The 19,352-nt window shown below is 45.1% G+C and overlaps 1 long non-coding RNA gene across 1 annotated transcript in view; it reads left to right on the plus strand.

Annotated features, from left to right (window-relative positions):
• The first annotated feature begins 10,673 nt into the window (after positions 1-10,673).
• Positions 10,674-19,352, plus strand: part of LOC122548094 — a 27,420-nt gene continuing 18,741 nt past the window's right edge. Inside the window, exons 1-2 of the long non-coding RNA XR_006311171.1 lie at positions 10,674-10,893; positions 16,865-16,964. This is a non-coding gene — a long non-coding RNA (uncharacterized LOC122548094). The remainder of the gene's footprint in view (positions 10,894-16,864; positions 16,965-19,352) is intronic.

Consider the following 19,352-nt stretch of genomic DNA (forward strand, 5'->3'; position numbering starts at 1 on the left):
ACACAGACCAGAATGATGACAGGGCAACGTCAGGATTCATACACAGACCGGAATGATGACAGGACAGGGTCAGGATTCATACAAAGATCGAAATAATTACAGGACAGCGTCAGGATTCATACACAGACTGGAATGATTACAGGACAGTGTCAGGATTCATACACAGACCTGCATGATTACAGGACAGTGTCACGATTCATACACAGACCGGAATGATAACAGGATAGTGTCAGGATTCATACATAGACTGGAATGATTACAGGACAGTGTCAGGATTCATACATTGACCGGAATGATTACAGGACAGTGTCAGGATTCATACACAGACCGGAATGATTACAGGACAGTGTCAGGATTCATAACAGACCGGACTGATTACAGGACAGCATCAGGATTCATACACAGACCAGACTGATTACAGGACAGGGTCAGGATTCATCCACAGACTGGACTGATTACAGGACAGTGTCAGGATACATACACAGACTGGACTGATTACAGGACAACATCAGGATTCATACACAGACCGGATTGATTACAGGACAGGGTCAGGATTCATACACAGACTGGAATGATAACAGGATAGTGTCAGGATTCATACATAGACCGGAATGATTACAGGACAGTGTCAGGATTCACACATAGACCGGAATGATTACAGGACAGTGTCAGGATTCATACACAGACCGGAATGATTACAGGACAGTGTCTGGATTCATAACAGACCGGACTGATTACAGGACAGTGTCAGGATTCATACACAGACCGGACTGATTACAGGACAGGGTCAGGATTCATACACAGACCGGAATGATTACAGGACAGGGTCAAGATACATACACAGACCGGACTGATTACAGGACAGGGTCAGGATTCATCCACAGACTGGACTGATTACAGGACAGTGTCAGGATACATACACAGACTGGACTGATTACAGGACAACATCAGGATACATACACAGACCGGATTGATTACAGGACAGGGTCAGGATACATACACAGATCGGACTGATTACAGGACAGTGTCAGGATTCATAACAGACCGGAATGATTACAGGACAGCATCAGGATACATACACAGACCGGACTGATTACAGGACAGGGTCAAGATACATACACAGATCGGACTGATTACAGGACAGTGTCAGGATTCATAACAGACCGGACTGATTACAGGACAGCGTCAGGATTCATACACAGACCGGACTGATTACAGGGCAGTGTCAGGATTCATCCACAGACCGGACTGATTACAGGACAGGGTCAGGATTCATACACATACCAGACTGATTACAGGACAGGGTCAGGATTCATACACAGACCGGACTGATTACAGGACAGCATCAGGATTCATATACAGACCGGACTGATTACAGGACAGTGCCAGGATACATACACAGACCGGACTGATTACAGGACAGTGTCAGAATACATACACAGACCGGACTGATTACAAAACAGTGTCAGGATACATACACAGACCGGACTGATTACAGGACAGTGTCAGGATACATACACAGACCAGAATGATTACAGGACAGTGTCAGGATTCATCCACAGACCGGACTGATTACAGGACAGAGTCAGGATACATACACAGACCAGACCGATTACAGGACAGCGTCAGGATTCATACACAGACCGGACAGATTACAGGACAGCATCAGGATTCATACACAGACCGGACTGATTACAGGACAGGGTCAGGATACATACACAGCCCGGACTGATTACAGGACAGGGTCAGGATACATACACAGACCGGACTGATTACAGGACAGTGTCTGGATTCATCCACAGACCGGACTGATTACAGGACAGAGTCAGGATACATACACAGACCGGACTGATTACAGGACAGTGTCAGGATTCATACACAGACCGGACTGATTACAGGACAGCATCAGGATTCATACACAGACCGGACTGATTACAGGACAGCGTCAGGATACATACACAGACTGGTCTGATTACAGGACAGAATCAGGATACATACACAGATTGGACTGATTACAGGACAGCAACAGGATTCGTACACAGACCGGACTCATTACAGGACAGGATCAGGATACATACATAGACCAGACTGATTACAGGACAGGGTCAGGATACATACACAGACCGGACTGATTACAGGACAGTGTCAGGATTCATCCACAGACCGGACTGATTACAAGACAGTGTCAGGATTCATACAAAGACCGGACTGATTACAGGACAGGGTCAGGATACATACACAGACCGGACTGATGACAGGGGAGCGTCAGGATTCATCCACAGACCGGACTAATTACAGGACAGGGTCAGGATTCATACACAGACCGGGCTGATTACAGGACAGGGTCAGGATTCATACACAGACCGGACTGATTACAGGACAGTGTCAGAATACATACACAGACCGGACTGATTACAAAACAGTGTCAGGATACATACACAGACCGGACTGATTACAGGATAGGGTCAGGATTCATACACGGACCGGACTGATGACAGGGCAGCGTCAGGATTCATACACACACTGGACTGATTACAGGACAGTGTCAGGATACATACACAGACCGGAATGATTACAGGACAGTGTCAGGATTCATCCACAGACCGGACTGATTACAGGACAGAGTCAGGATACATACACAGACCGGACTGATTACAGGACAATGTCAGGATTCATGCACAGACCGGACTGATTACAAAACAGTGTCAAGCTACATACACAGACCGGACTGATTACAGGACAGGGTCAGGATCCATACACAGACCGGACTGATTACAGGACAGTGTCAGGATACATACACAGACCGGACTGATTACAGGACAGTGTCAGGATTCATCCACAGACCGGACTGATTACAGGACAGCATCAGGATTCATCCACAGACCGGACTGATTACAGGACAGGGTCAGGATCCATACACAGACCGGACTGATTACAGGACAGTGTCAGGATACATACACAGACCGGACTGATTACAGGACAGTGTCAGGATTCATCCACAGACCGGACTGATTACAGGACAGAGTCAGGATTCATACACAGACCCGACTGATCACAGGACAGCATCAGGATTCATACACAGACTGGACTGATTACAGGACAGGGTCAGGCTACATACACAGACCGGACTGATTACAGGACAGTGTCAGGATACATACACAGACCGGAATGATTACAGGACAGTGTCAGGATTCATCCACAGACCGGACTGATTACACGACAGAGTCAGGATACATACACAGATTGGACTGATTACAGGACAGCATCAGGATTGATACACAGACCGGACTGATTACAGGACAGTGTCAGGATGCATACAGAGACCGGACTGATTACAGGACAGTGTCAGGATTCATCCACAGACCGGACTGATTACAGGACAATGTCAGGATTCATACACAGACCGGACTGATTACAGGACAGGGTCAGGATACATACACAGACCGGAATGATTACAGGATAGTGTCAGGATTCATTCACAGACCGGACTGATTACAGGACAGAGTCAGGATTCATACACAGACCGGACTGATCACAGGACAGCATCAGGATTCATACACAGACCGGACTGATTACAGGACAGGGTCAGGATACATACACAGACCGGACTGATTACAGGACAGTGTCAGGATACATACACAGACTGGACTGATTACAAAACAGTGTCAAGATACATACACAGACCGGACTGATTACAGGACAATGTCAGGATTCATGCACAGACTGGACTGATTACAAAACAGTGTCAAGATACATACACAGACCGGACTGATTACAGGACAATGTCAGGATTCATGCACAGACTGGACTGATTACAAAACAGTGTCAAGATACATACACAGACCGGACTGATTACAGGACAATGTCAGGATTCATGCACAGACTGGACTGATTACAAAACAGTGTCAAGATACATACACAGACCGGACTGATTACAGGACAATGTCAGGATTCATGCACAGACTGGACTGATTACAAAACAGTGTCAAGATACATACACAGACCGGACTGATTACAGGACAATGTCAGGATTCATACACAGACCGGACTGATTACAGGACAATGTCAGGATTCATACACAGACCGGACTGATTACAGGACAATGTCAGGATTCATACACAGACCGGACTGATTACAGGACAATGTCAGGATTCATACACAGACCGGACTGATTACAGGACAATGTCAGGATTCATACACAGACCGGACTGATTACAGGACAATGTCAGGATTCATACACAGACCGGACTGATTACAGGACAATGTCAGGATTCATACACAGACCGGACTGATTACAGGACAATGTCAGGATTCATACACAGACCGGACTGATTACAGGACAATGTCAGGATTCATACACAGACCGGACTGATTACAGGACAATGTCAGGATTCATACACAGACCGGACTGATTACAGGACAATGTCAGGATTCATACACAGACCGGACTGATTACAGGACAATGTCAGGATTCATACACAGACCGGACTGATTACAGGACAATGTCAGGATTCATACACAGACCGGACTGATTACAGGACAATGTCAGGATTCATACACAGACCGGACTGATTACAGGACAATGTCAGGATTCATACACAGACCGGACTGATTACAGGACAATGTCAGGATTCATACACAGACCGGACTGATTACAGGACAATGTCAGGATTCATACACAGACCGGACTGATTACAGGACAATGTCAGGATTCATACACAGACCGGACTGATTACAGGACAATGTCAGGATTCATACACAGACCGGACTGATTACAGGACAATGTCAGGATTCATACACAGACCGGACTGATTACAGGACAATGTCAGGATTCATACACAGACCGGACTGATTACAGGACAATGTCAGGATTCATACACAGACCGGACTGATTACAGGACAATGTCAGGATTCATACACAGACCGGACTGATTACAGGACAATGTCAGGATTCATACACAGACCGGACTGATTACAGGACAATGTCAGGATTCATACACAGACCGGACTGATTACAGGACAATGTCAGGATTCATACACAGACCGGACTGATTACAGGACAATGTCAGGATTCATACACAGACCGGACTGATTACAGGACAATGTCAGGATTCATACACAGACCGGACTGATTACAGGACAATGTCAGGATTCATACACAGACCGGACTGATTACAGGACAATGTCAGGATTCATACACAGACCGGACTGATTACAGGACAATGTCAGGATTCATACACAGACCGGACTGATTACAGGACAATGTCAGGATTCATACACAGACCGGACTGATTACAGGACAATGTCAGGATTCATACACAGACCGGACTGATTACAGGACAATGTCAGGATTCATACACAGACCGGACTGATTACAGGACAATGTCAGGATTCATACACAGACCGGACTGATTACAGGACAATGTCAGGATTCATACACAGACCGGACTGATTACAGGACAATGTCAGGATTCATACACAGACCGGACTGATTACAGGACAATGTCAGGATTCATACACAGACCGGACTGATTACAGGACAATGTCAGGATTCATACACAGACCGGACTGATTACAGGACAATGTCAGGATTCATACACAGACCGGACTGATTACAGGACAATGTCAGGATTCATACACAGACCGGACTGATTACAGGACAATGTCAGGATTCATACACAGACCGGACTGATTACAGGACAATGTCAGGATTCATACACAGACCGGACTGATTACAGGACAATGTCAGGATTCATACACAGACCGGACTGATTACAGGACAATGTCAGGATTCATACACAGACCGGACTGATTACAGGACAATGTCAGGATTCATACACAGACCGGACTGATTACAGGACAATGTCAGGATTCATACACAGACCGGACTGATTACAGGACAATGTCAGGATTCATACACAGACCGGACTGATTACAGGACAATGTCAGGATTCATACACAGACCGGACTGATTACAGGACAATGTCAGGATTCATACACAGACCGGACTGATTACAGGACAATGTCAGGATTCATACACAGACCGGACTGATTACAGGACAATGTCAGGATTCATACACAGACCGGACTGATTACAGGACAATGTCAGGATTCATACACAGACCGGACTGATTACAGGACAATGTCAGGATTCATACACAGACCGGACTGATTACAGGACAATGTCAGGATTCATACACAGACCGGACTGATTACAGGACAATGTCAGGATTCATACACAGACCGGACTGATTACAGGACAATGTCAGGATTCATACACAGACCGGACTGATTACAGGACAATGTCAGGATTCATACACAGACCGGACTGATTACAGGACAATGTCAGGATTCATACACAGACCGGACTGATTACAGGACAATGTCAGGATTCATACACAGACCGGACTGATTACAGGACAATGTCAGGATTCATACACAGACCGGACTGATTACAGGACAATGTCAGGATTCATACACAGACCGGACTGATTACAGGACAATGTCAGGATTCATACACAGACCGGACTGATTACAGGACAATGTCAGGATTCATACACAGACCGGACTGATTACAGGACAATGTCAGGATTCATACACAGACCGGACTGATTACAGGACAATGTCAGGATTCATACACAGACCGGACTGATTACAGGACAATGTCAGGATTCATACACAGACCGGACTGATTACAGGACAATGTCAGGATTCATACACAGACCGGACTGATTACAGGACAATGTCAGGATTCATACACAGACCGGACTGATTACAGGACAATGTCAGGATTCATACACAGACCGGACTGATTACAGGACAATGTCAGGATTCATACACAGACCGGACTGATTACAGGACAATGTCAGGATTCATACACAGACCGGACTGATTACAGGACAATGTCAGGATTCATACACAGACCGGACTGATTACAGGACAATGTCAGGATTCATACACAGACCGGACTGATTACAGGACAATGTCAGGATTCATACACAGACCGGACTGATTACAGGACAATGTCAGGATTCATACACAGACCGGACTGATTACAGGACAATGTCAGGATTCATACACAGACCGGACTGATTACAGGACAATGTCAGGATTCATACACAGACCGGACTGATTACAGGACAATGTCAGGATTCATACACAGACCGGACTGATTACAGGACAATGTCAGGATTCATACACAGACCGGACTGATTACAGGACAATGTCAGGATTCATACACAGACCGGACTGATTACAGGACAATGTCAGGATTCATACACAGACCGGACTGATTACAGGACAATGTCAGGATTCATACACAGACCGGACTGATTACAGGACAATGTCAGGATTCATACACAGACCGGACTGATTACAGGACAATGTCAGGATTCATACACAGACCGGACTGATTACAGGACAATGTCAGGATTCATACACAGACCGGACTGATTACAGGACAATGTCAGGATTCATACACAGACCGGACTGATTACAGGACAATGTCAGGATTCATACACAGACCGGACTGATTACAGGACAATGTCAGGATTCATACACAGACCGGACTGATTACAGGACAATGTCAGGATTCATACACAGACCGGACTGATTACAGGACAATGTCAGGATTCATACACAGACCGGACTGATTACAGGACAATGTCAGGATTCATACACAGACCGGACTGATTACAGGACAATGTCAGGATTCATACACAGACCGGACTGATTACAGGACAATGTCAGGATTCATACACAGACCGGACTGATTACAGGACAATGTCAGGATTCATACACAGACCGGACTGATTACAGGACAATGTCAGGATTCATACACAGACCGGACTGATTACAGGACAATGTCAGGATTCATACACAGACCGGACTGATTACAGGACAATGTCAGGATTCATACACAGACCGGACTGATTACAGGACAATGTCAGGATTCATACACAGACCGGACTGATTACAGGACAATGTCAGGATTCATACACAGACCGGACTGATTACAGGACAATGTCAGGATTCATACACAGACCGGACTGATTACAGGACAATGTCAGGATTCATACACAGACCGGACTGATTACAGGACAATGTCAGGATTCATACACAGACCGGACTGATTACAGGACAATGTCAGGATTCATACACAGACCGGACTGATTACAGGACAATGTCAGGATTCATACACAGACCGGACTGATTACAGGACAATGTCAGGATTCATACACAGACCGGACTGATTACAGGACAATGTCAGGATTCATACACAGACCGGACTGATTACAGGACAATGTCAGGATTCATACACAGACCGGACTGATTACAGGACAATGTCAGGATTCATACACAGACCGGACTGATTACAGGACAATGTCAGGATTCGATTATCAGTTTATTTTACTTTTTCAGCACTTGAAATACTGACTTTTTGTTCTCCCAACATTGCTTAAAGATGTCAAAAGTTCATTCATCGAAGTTAATTTTGTAATCTTTCACAAAGAAACAAGTGAGAACAACATATAGCTGAGTGCAAAACAAAATACTGCAGCTGCGCGATATCTGGGAACACTCTGAAGGTGAGGCACTGATACTGCACAAGTTTGTCAGCACGGTTTCAATTACTGACAATAATTTAGTAATGTCTTAGCCTTCCCATAGTTAAGGTAAATGTGAGATATCTGAATTTCATGAATTGGTTCCGATTGCACTTTGATCAACAAAAGTTATTCTTGGTTTAATCTACACAAAGGAGAAAGTGATGATCAAAGAACCTGGACATCAGAGTCGAAAAGTGTCATGCAGGAAAAACACAGCAAGTCAGGCAGCATCCGAGAAGCAGGAGAGTTGATGTTTCGGGCATAAGCCTTTCATCAGGAATCACTGGCTTCAGAAAAATAACTGGCATAGACTTATGCCAACACATATGTAGAAGGGTCAAAGCACGTTACTATCAGATTATAGACTAATTTCAGATTTGATACCATTCAGTGCAACATTTCAGTATGATATTTACATATGTACCTAAAAGAGAAGTTGTCTAAAATTACAAGCTCTAGGATGATTATAGGATTAAACCTGGAAATAAAGCCGGTGAACAAGAATGGCAAAGTGAAGTCCCATCAGTATCGCCTTGGGCAGTGTCAAGTAAGAATTTGAGAGCAGAGTTGCCACTTTGGTGTAACCTGCAGTCTGGCCAAATTGCAGCAAACATCTGTTCAATTTTACCTGCAAAGTATTGAATGCAAAATCCTCCTTGCCCAATAATGAGACAGCAATTTGGGAAGTCATTTTTAAAATACATTATTTTCAAAGTTCCCCTCAATTAAGAGTGATCACTTGGTGCTGTCTGCATAACACAGTAGAAAAGGAATTAACAAAAAAAATTCAGAGTCACTAATTTATTGATATTGTATGGGTCCAACATTGATAAGTAATCGATTTTTAAAAAATAAATCCAGATAAATTTACTAACTACATTGGAGTACAGTCAAGTTTCTTACTGAACAGTGGCTGGATTGGACAGAGTCCGCAGGGATTTAAGAGAAGGGAAATCATACTTCGCAAAGCTACTGAAAGAATCTACAGATTCAAATATTAAAGTAAGAAATTGCAGGACATTTAGAAAAGATTAGCATTCAACATGATAGACTGGGTTTTGTGAAAGAGAAACTATATTTGACAAATTTGCGACAGTTCATTGAGGAGATAACAAGCAGGGCTGATAAAGGGCAATCCAATGATGTTCTGTATTTGGATTTTAAAAATGTAAATGATAAGGCGCTACATAAAAGGTAATTGAACAATTTAGGAGCTCATGATATCGGGGTAATGTATTAGCATGGACTGAGGATTGGTTAACCACACTGGCTGTTGCTGAGTCCTCACTTGGAGTACTGTATACAATGTCAGCTCCCATATTTAATAAAGGATAAAGTAACATCGGAGACCATTCAAAAAAGATTACTTAGCTGCTTTGAGGACAAAAGGGTTGACCTATCAAGAACAGATAAGCAGGGTTGATCTTATGGAAACAGGATTCTGAGGAGCTTGACAGAGTAGATGTTGACTAGATCTTCTAGCACCAGTGAAATCTCAAACCAGGGGACATTACATAAGGGAACATTCATTTTAGAAAACGTTGTTAATGTTGGGTTGGGTTACTCTTCGGAGGGTTGTTCTGGCTTGTTGGACTGAAGGGCCTGTTTCCACATAGTAGGGAATCTGGGTTTCTATCTCAAATTATTTTAAAAGAGGGCAGATAGATTTTTGAAATATTGAGCAGTTGAGGGCTATGTGGATCAAGCATAAAAGAGGTATTGAGGTCTGGGTTGATCAAGCCATGATCTGATAGAATGGGGGAACAATCTGAAGGCCATGAATGCACTCCTCCTGCTCCAATTCCTTGAGGCTCCATTTCATGCTTTTTTGTCTCCAAAGAAGAGAGTGATACAATGTGCTTAAGATCTCAGGTGTGAAAATGGGGTGTTGATGTACTGGTTCAGATTGCATTGATTCATCAATCACAGCTATACAATCATGAGTAGGAAGGCAATTCCCTCCATGAATAAAGGAAATCTACTGCAGAGCTCACACAAAGGGAATTCTTCCCCACAGTAAACTCTCCCATCACATGACCCAACATATCAGCTAAAGCAGGACACACTGCGCATGCTCTAGTCAACAAAGGGATCCCGGGTGATTGATGTCAGCACCGGACCAATGAAAGGACGGTGGGCGGAGTTGGATGACCTAGCGGGCAGTTGGTCCTCCAACCAATCAAAGTGAATGTAGGGCGGAGCTAAACTAAACCATGTGATCACTCGCGCGCGGCGCAGAGTCGCTGTAATGAATGCTCGGGAAGTTCTGGAGAGAAAGGATACGGTCAGGAAAGAAATAAACAGGGAAACGGGAGAAAAACTGTATTGCCATGAGCGGAGAGGTTTTACAAACAAATTGTGTATGTCGGAAAATACAAATTTGAACGTCCCAGTCCCGTGTTTGCAGTAAATGGGAAATGGCCTCAGCGCGGCTGCAGGCCTGAGTGAGCGCCACCATCTTTATTCGGGACAACGATTCACTGGAAACCTGCGGAGCCGCCATCTTTGCAGGGGGCAAGGTGCAGCCAGGCGCATGTGCAGCCTTTCTCTAGTATCGAGTCATTGGGCTCATAGCAGCCCACACTGCTCTGATTCACCTCTGGGCTCCCTCATCACCACTTTTGTCAATATCTAGCTTCCTCAGTCTCGAACCATGGGTGTATTTTTGGTCTGTTTATTGCTGTATTATTACTTTTATAGACCCTTTGTAAATGAGTTTTTGACTGAGGCCCAGCCCCTGACCATGTGCTGCTCTATTATCAGATTACTTTTTTATTTTTCATTCCCTGTAATCCATTTTGCACTCCCTGAAACATCAACTGTGTTTCTCCTTCCACAGATACCAGTGATTAATGCCAAAGCCCTGTTGCCTGTGGAGAGGGCGATGTTTGACTTTCTTGTACAGCTGCAGTCTGTGTGGTGAAGGTGCTCCCACAATGTGATTGGGTAAGAGATGTTTCAGATTATTCATTACAGCAACAGTAAAGATCTGAAGATAATGTCCAAATCAACAACAGTTTGTAGTTTTATTATCAAACTTATAATTTCATAAAAATACTATTGAGAACTTTAGATATAAGGCCAAAGATGGAGATATTAGGTCAGGTGACCAAAAGCATTGCCAAAAAGCAGGTTTTGAGGGATGTCTTAAAGGTAGAAAGTGGACCTGTGAGGTTTTATCTGCAAATTCCAGACCATGTTGCTTTAGTAACTGTAGAATCAGCCACATAGTTGAAGTAATGAATGACCAAATCGTTGGGAGTCTCAAAGAAAATGGGTTGAGACCTCGACAAAGAATGTGTGGTGCAGGGAGCTAGGGATGATTACAGCCAGGAATCAAATCAAGAATGAGAATTGTAAATTGTTGTTGCTTATGAATAGGAGCCTTTTGACTGATGAACATGTTTGGGGAGAAGTGAGCACGTGCGCGATAGACCTTTCGTTTTTTTTCTTGAGATTACAGGGTGGCCAGGAGTGTCTTTGGATAATTAAGTCTGGAAATAACACACGATGGATGAGAGTTTCAGTATATGAGCTGAGATGAGGGTAGAACCAGCTAGAATTAGTGATCTTGGAGTGGGATTGGGCTGTCACTCTCACCTCACCTCTGGGATTCAGCTGGTTGTCAGATTGTGAATGAGGGCAGTAACACAATCGGGAGCTGAGTGGCCCTGGTGGAGCTTAAAATGAGTGTCACTCAGCTGGCTGTTGCTGAGCAGCTGCTGCTTGATAGTCCTGTTGATGACACCTTCCATCACTTTACTGCTGATGGAGTGTGGACTGACAGAGGGAAATTGCCTGGGTTGGATTGCCCTGTATTTTTGTGTTGAACATCCCTGGGCAATGTTCCACATTGTCGGTCGATGACAGTGCTGGAGCGGTACGTAGCTTGGTGAGTGGCAAGTTCTGGAGCACAAGCTATCAGTACAAACCCATGAGATTACAGATTGTGCTGGAGTACAGTTCTGCTGTTGTTATCCCACAGTGCCTGAGAGAGATCCAGTTTGAGTTTCTACATTTGTCCCATTTAGCACGGTGATTGTACCACTCAGCACAATGGAGGTTTTTCTCAACTTTAAGGTGAGGCTTTGTCTCCAAAAGGACTGTGGGATGGTCGCTCTTGCCGATACTGTCATGGACAGATGCATTTGCAACTGGCAGATTCATGCTGATAAGATCTAGTATGTTTTTCCCTATTGCTGGTTCCGTTACCGCCTGCTGCAAACCCAGTTGAGCAGCTATGTCCTTGAGGACCCGACCAGCTCAGTCAGTGGTCCTGCTGCTGAGCTACTCTTGGTAGAGGACATTGAAATCCTGTACCCAGAGTAGGCTTATCACCATTTTATTGCCTCAGTGCTTCCTCCAAGTGTTATTCAAAATGGAGGAGCACTGATTCATAAGCATTGGGAGCACGGTACGTGGTAATCAGCAGGAGCCATGAGACTTCCTGGTGTCCATGAGTACTCCCAGGGCAAATGGTTCCTGTGTGTACACTACTGTGCCAACACCTCTGCCTGGTCTGTCCTGCTGGTGGGACAGGACATAACCAGAGATTTCAGGAGAAATTGAAGACTACAGATACTGGAGATCAGAGTCGAAAGTGTGGTGCTCGAAAAGCATAGCAGGTCAGGCTGATGAAAGGCTTTGGCTCGAAACGTCAATTCTCCTGCTCCTTGGATGCTGCCTGACCTGTTGTGCTTTTCCATCATCACACTGTCTATCTAGGGATGGTGATGGTGGTGGCTGGCCATTATCTGTAAGGGGTTACTCTGTGAGTGTGACTATGTCAGGCTGTTCCTTGACGAGTCTGTGAGACAGCTCGCCACGTTTTGGCACAAAAAAACAGGTGTTAGTGAGCAGGATGTTGCAGAGTCGAGAGGGCTGATTCTGTGGTTGTATTTCCTAATGCCTTGTTAGATGACAAGTGCTCCATCCAGTTTCATTCCTGTGTTGAGACTTTGCAGTGATTAATACAGTGAGTAGCTTGTTGGGCGACTGTCAGGTTGTCAGGATTTTTTTCGCCATTGACAATGGTTCCATGGAGATTCCTAATTCCAGTTATTTTTCTCTTGAATTCAGATTCCACCATCTGCCGAGCTGGGATGCGAGCAAGGACTTCAGTTGTACATTTTAATATTCTGGATAAAAGTTAAATACATTCGGCTTGTTCACTCATTTTAAATATCACTAAGGGGAGAAAGTGAGGTCTGCAGACGCTGGAGATCAAAGCTGAAACTTTATTGCTGGAACAGCACAGCAGGTCAGGCAGCATCTAGGGAACAGGAGATTCGACGTTTCGGGCACAGGCCCTTCCTCGGGAATGAGCAGAGAGTGTTCAGCAGGCGAAGATAAAAGGTAGGGAGGAGGGACTTGGAGGAGGGGCTCCCTCCAGCCCGGCACCGCCTTCCTGACCTGCAGTCTTCTTCTTGACCTCTCCCCCTCCATCCTACTCCGACCTATCACCCTCACCTTGACCTCTTTCCACCTATCACATTTCCAACGCCCCTCCACCAAGTCCCTCCTCCCTACCTTTTATCTTCTCCTGCTGAACACTCTCTGCTCATTCCTGAAGAAGGGCATGTGCCCGAAACGTCGAATCTTCTGTTCCCTAGATGCTGCCTGACCTGCTGCGCTATGTGTGGATTTAGTGGATGTACGATATCAGAATTTTCAGAAGGTTTTTGAGAAGGTACCCACACATTGAACTACTTAATAAGAGCTCATAGTGTTAGAGGTCATGTATTAGCTTGGTCAGAGGACAGAGTTGGAGTAAGGGGGACATTTTCAGGATAGCAACCTGTAACTAGTAGAATGCCACAGCTATTGATGCTAGAACCACAATTGTTTACAATGTGTATTAACAATTTGGATGAGGAAAGTGAATATATTATAGCCAAGTGTGTGGATGACACAAATAGGTGGGATTCACCTGCACCTCCACCCACATCATCTACTGCATCCGCTGCAGCCGGTGTGGCCTCCTCTATATTGGGGAGACAGGCCGCCTACTTGCGGAGCGATTCAGAGAGCACCTCTGGGCCACCCGGATGAACCAACCCAATCACCCTGTAGCACAGCATTTCAACTCCCCCTCCCACTCCACCGAGGATATGCAGGTCATTGGACTCATCCACCGCCAAACCACAACAACGCGACGGTCGGAGGAGGAGCGTCTTATCTTCCGACTGGGAATCCTCCACCCACAGGGGATGAACTTGGACTTCACCAGTTTCTTCATCCCCCCTCCCCCCACCTTGTCTCAGCCGAATCCCTCCAGCCTGGCACTGCCTTCCTGACCTGCAGTCTTCTTCTTGACCTCTCCGCCTCCACCCTACTCCGACCTATCACCCTCACCTTGACCTCTTTCCACCTATCACATTTCCAACGCCCCTCCTCCAAGTCCCTCCTCCCTACCTTTTATCTTCGCCTGCTGAACACTCTCTGCTCATTCCTGAGGAAGGGCCTGTGCCCGAAACGTCGAATCTCCTGTTCTCTAGATGCTGCCTGACCTGCTGTGCTGTTCCAGCAATAAAGTTTCAGCTTAAATATCACTAACCCTGGTTTTGTTTCTTTGTAAAACACTGTCCATCATCCTGTCTCCTTCATCCTTCCCTCCAACGAAAAGAGCAAGGAGCACATTGAGTTTCTCTGTCACTAAGACTGAGACAATCCGATCAGCTGCCTCTGCTGCTTCCCTCCCTCCCACTAGCCCACCGAGACAAACTGCCTCACATGGTGTTCCTGATTTTTGTCCCAAACTTACACCTTTCTCCGGTGTCTTGTCAAGCATTATCAGAGCTCACCTTGATCTTTTACTAGTCTCGCTAAACGACAGACATTCCAATTCTGTTTCCTCCTCATCACTCCCCCTCGCCAATTCACAGGTATTGTTCCTTGTTCTGTCTATCTGTCTTTTCTGGTTATGTTCTTCTCATCCATTCTGCAAAAAAAAAACTAACATTTGACCTCACCATCATTTGTAAATCCTGCTCCATCTCCACTCTCCCTTTCCTTTCTGAATTCTTGTATTTGGTGTCCCTCAAGGATCTATCCTTGGTCCGTCCTGTTTCTCACCTACGCACTGCCAGGAGGTGACATTGTCCAAAAGCACAGTGTGAGGTTTTACATGTACACTGACAATGCCCTGCTCTCCCTCCCCACCATCCCTTTCCATTGCTCCACTGTTACTCAGTTACCAAACTGCTTATCACGTTCCCACTACTCGATTGACTGCAATTCCCTCCAAAGAAACATTGTTACGGTTAAATCCATTACCCTCAGTTGCTATTACAAATTCATTTCCCTTATTGCTGAGCCCCTCCCTCTCACTGGGTGCAGTCTGATTTAGAACTAGACTTCACAACTTTGCTGTCATATCTGTAACCCTAAGGTGACCTTCTCATCAGACATCTACGCAATCTCAAACACCAGGAATTCCAAACTCTCAAATGTTGCTTGTCTCCACCTCACCCCAGCTCCATTGCTACTGAAACCCCTTACCCGTGTCGGTGTTACCTTAAACTTGATGAATTTGAAATGAACCCTTGATTTCGTGACTGACCCAGAATCTGCTAGCTTTCAGTGTTTCCTGCACAATTACCCCCGGTCCCTTTGTGGTGCAGCTTTCTACAGTTTCCGCCTTTTAAATAGCACTCTGTTCTTTTATTATCCCCTACAAAATGACCAACTTCCCATTTTCCCAAATTATACTCCATCTGGCAACTTGTTGCCCCCTTCTCCTGTGCATCTCTCTCTCTTCACAATCCTCTTAGAACTTTACAGTTATGCATTTTCCTGGAGTTCCCCTCCCCCCTTCTAAACATTTACTGGGAGCACTGGGTAGTGTGAAGCATGCAGAGTTGCTCTGTTTTTAGAGATACTCTATGGGAGGAGCTTGCTGCCCATTGGTCAGAGTGGAGGCAACGTGCCCATCGAGCTGCATGAGCCTTTAACTCCCCATGTCTTATTGATGAGGCACAGCGGCAGCACGGAAGGAAAAAAAAAAGAAGCAAATCCTGCTCTCCACATCTCACTGACTCTTGGAATATTCTGTCCCATGTGTCAAAGATCTGCCCTGTTCAATCACATGAAATTCCAAGGTGGAAACTCCTAGAAACCCACATAGATTTCAACCTGAACTGACTGCTGACCTCCACAAGGGGTAATGTGTCCAGTCATCCTGGGCCAGGAGGAGGGGATGGTGCGAGTTTCTAACCTGAACTGACAGTGATGTATTTTATAAACTTGTATTACAGGATACTACAGGTGGACATTCAGATGGTAATCTCAGTCATTGTAACACCTAACTCTGATTGAATTAGTCAATTCATCAGGACTTGGATATTTTCATTGTGTGTGAGTATTGTATTCCATCCAAATCCCATTTGCTGCATAAAAGTTCTCCTTTGAATCTTCCCAAACCTTTAATGTGTGTCCTGTAATCCTTGTATAATGAGCTGATGGTTATAAGCTTTATTATTATAACGTGTAACTTTTCTAAACCCCTCTGTCACAGCTCCTCTCAATTGCCTTTGCTACAAGGAGAACACCTCAGTTTCCCCAAACCCCTGATTCCCCAATGTTTGTCTGCTCTCTGTAAGGTACACATCAGGTTGTGTTGAAACATTCTCCACTTGCCTGCATCAGTGCACCCCCCAACACTATTAAAGAAAGTGAGCATCCTCCAGGACAAAGCACTGTGCCTGAGTGGTGTCCCCTCCACTACCTTCAGCATTCCCTCTCACTACCCCAGAGACACAGTGGCATCACTGTGTAAAAGGTAAAGGCAGCATTGTCCTACCGGACCATAGGGCTGCTCTCTCATTAGGGAGAAAACTGGAGCACCTGGAAGCAACCCATGCAGACACTGGGAGAATGTGCAAGTCCCACAGAGACAGTTGTCCAAAGCTGGAATTGAACCTGGGGTCCTGGCAGCAGTACTAATCACGGTGCCACCCTAAAATTGTAATTTGATTCACAACTACCACTTCCTCTGATATTTCATTCCACACATAAACCATTATCTGAACAAAAATAAAAAAAAATCCCGAACGCCTTTTTACAGCTGTTGTGCTGTCAACTTAAAAGGTATGTACCCAGTCTTGAATCGCGTCCCTTCCTGGAAAGGACACCTGCTGTTCACATTACTGATACCACCCCTCCATGATTTGAGAAACATCTAATAAGGTCACTCCTCAGCCTCCTGCGCGCCAGTGAAAGAAGTCGCAGCCTATCCAGTCTCTGATTATAATTCAAACTATCCATTCCCATCAACATCCTGGTAAATCTCTTCTGAATCCGCTCCAACTACATCATGTCCTCCCGATATCAGCATGACCAGAACTGGACACAGAATTCCAGAAAAGGCCTCCCCAACATCCAAAATAATGTCCCAACTCTTGTACGCAAAGGTCTGAGCAATGGAGGCAAGTGTGCTAGGCACCTTCTTAACCACCCTGTCTCCATGTGACACAGACGTGAAAGACCCTAACCACTTGGCCTTTTTGTGCCATATCACTACTCGAGGCCCTGTTTTTAATTAGTGTAAGTCTGCCCTTGTTTGTTTTATCAAGATGTAATATTTTGCATTTACTCCAATCCAGAAATTCCCCAAAACCCTGAGCATTAAAGACAGTCAGAGTATACTTAAGAGGGAAATCAGGAGGGCAAAAAGGGAACATGAGATAGCTTTGGCAAATAGGCTTATGAATAATCCCAAGGGTGTTTATAAATACATTAAGAACAAAAAGGTAACTCGAGAGAGAATAGGGCTCCTCAAAGATCAGTAAGGTAGCCTATGCGTGAAGCCGCAGGAGATGTGAGAGATACTAACTGAATCTTTTGCATTAGTGTTTACTGTGGAGAAGGACATGGGCAATATAGAATGTGGGGAAATAGATGTCGACATGTTGAATATGTCCACCTTACAGAGGAGGACATGCTGGGTGTCTTGTAACCCGTAAAGCTTGGTTAATCCCCAGCACCTGATCAGGTGAACCCTAGAACCCTGGGAAGCTGGGAATGTGATTGATGGGTCTCTTGTGGAGATATTTGTATCATCGATTATCACAGGTGATATGCCAAAAGACTAGAGGTTGGTTAACGTGGTGCCGCTATTTAACAAAGGTGGTAAGGACAAGCCAGGGAACTATCGACCGGTCAGCCTGACATTGATGCTGGGCAAGTTGTTGGAGGGAATCCTGAGGAACACGATGCGCGTGTATTCTGAAAAGCAAGGACTGATTAGTGATAGTCAGCATGACTATGTGCGTGGGAAATCATGTCTCACAAACTTGATTAAGTTATTTGAAGATGTATCAAAGAGGATTGATGAGGGCTGAGAGGTGGACATGATCTATGGAATTCAGTAAGGCGCTCGACAAGCTTCCCCATGGTAGACTGGTTAGCAAGGTTAGATCTCATGGAATGCAGGGAGAACAAGGCGTTTGGGTACAGATCTGGCTCAAATGTAGAAGGCACGGTGGTGGTGGAGGGTTGTTTTTTCAGATTGGAGGCATGTGACCAGTGGAGGCTCTCAAGGATCAGTGCTGGGTCCACCACTTTTCGTCGTTTATATATATGATTTAGATATGAGCATAGGAGGTATAGTTAGTAAGTTTGCAGATGACACCAAAATTGGAGGTATAGTGGACAGCAAAGAGGGTTACCTCAGATTACAATAAGGAGGTTGTTCAGATGGGTGAGAAGTGGCAGATGGAGTTTAATTCAGATGAATGTGACGTG

Source organism: Chiloscyllium plagiosum, unplaced genomic scaffold (assembly GCF_004010195.1).
Source record: "Chiloscyllium plagiosum isolate BGI_BamShark_2017 unplaced genomic scaffold, ASM401019v2 scaf_6210, whole genome shotgun sequence".
Lineage (NCBI taxonomy): Eukaryota > Metazoa > Chordata > Chondrichthyes > Orectolobiformes > Hemiscylliidae > Chiloscyllium > Chiloscyllium plagiosum.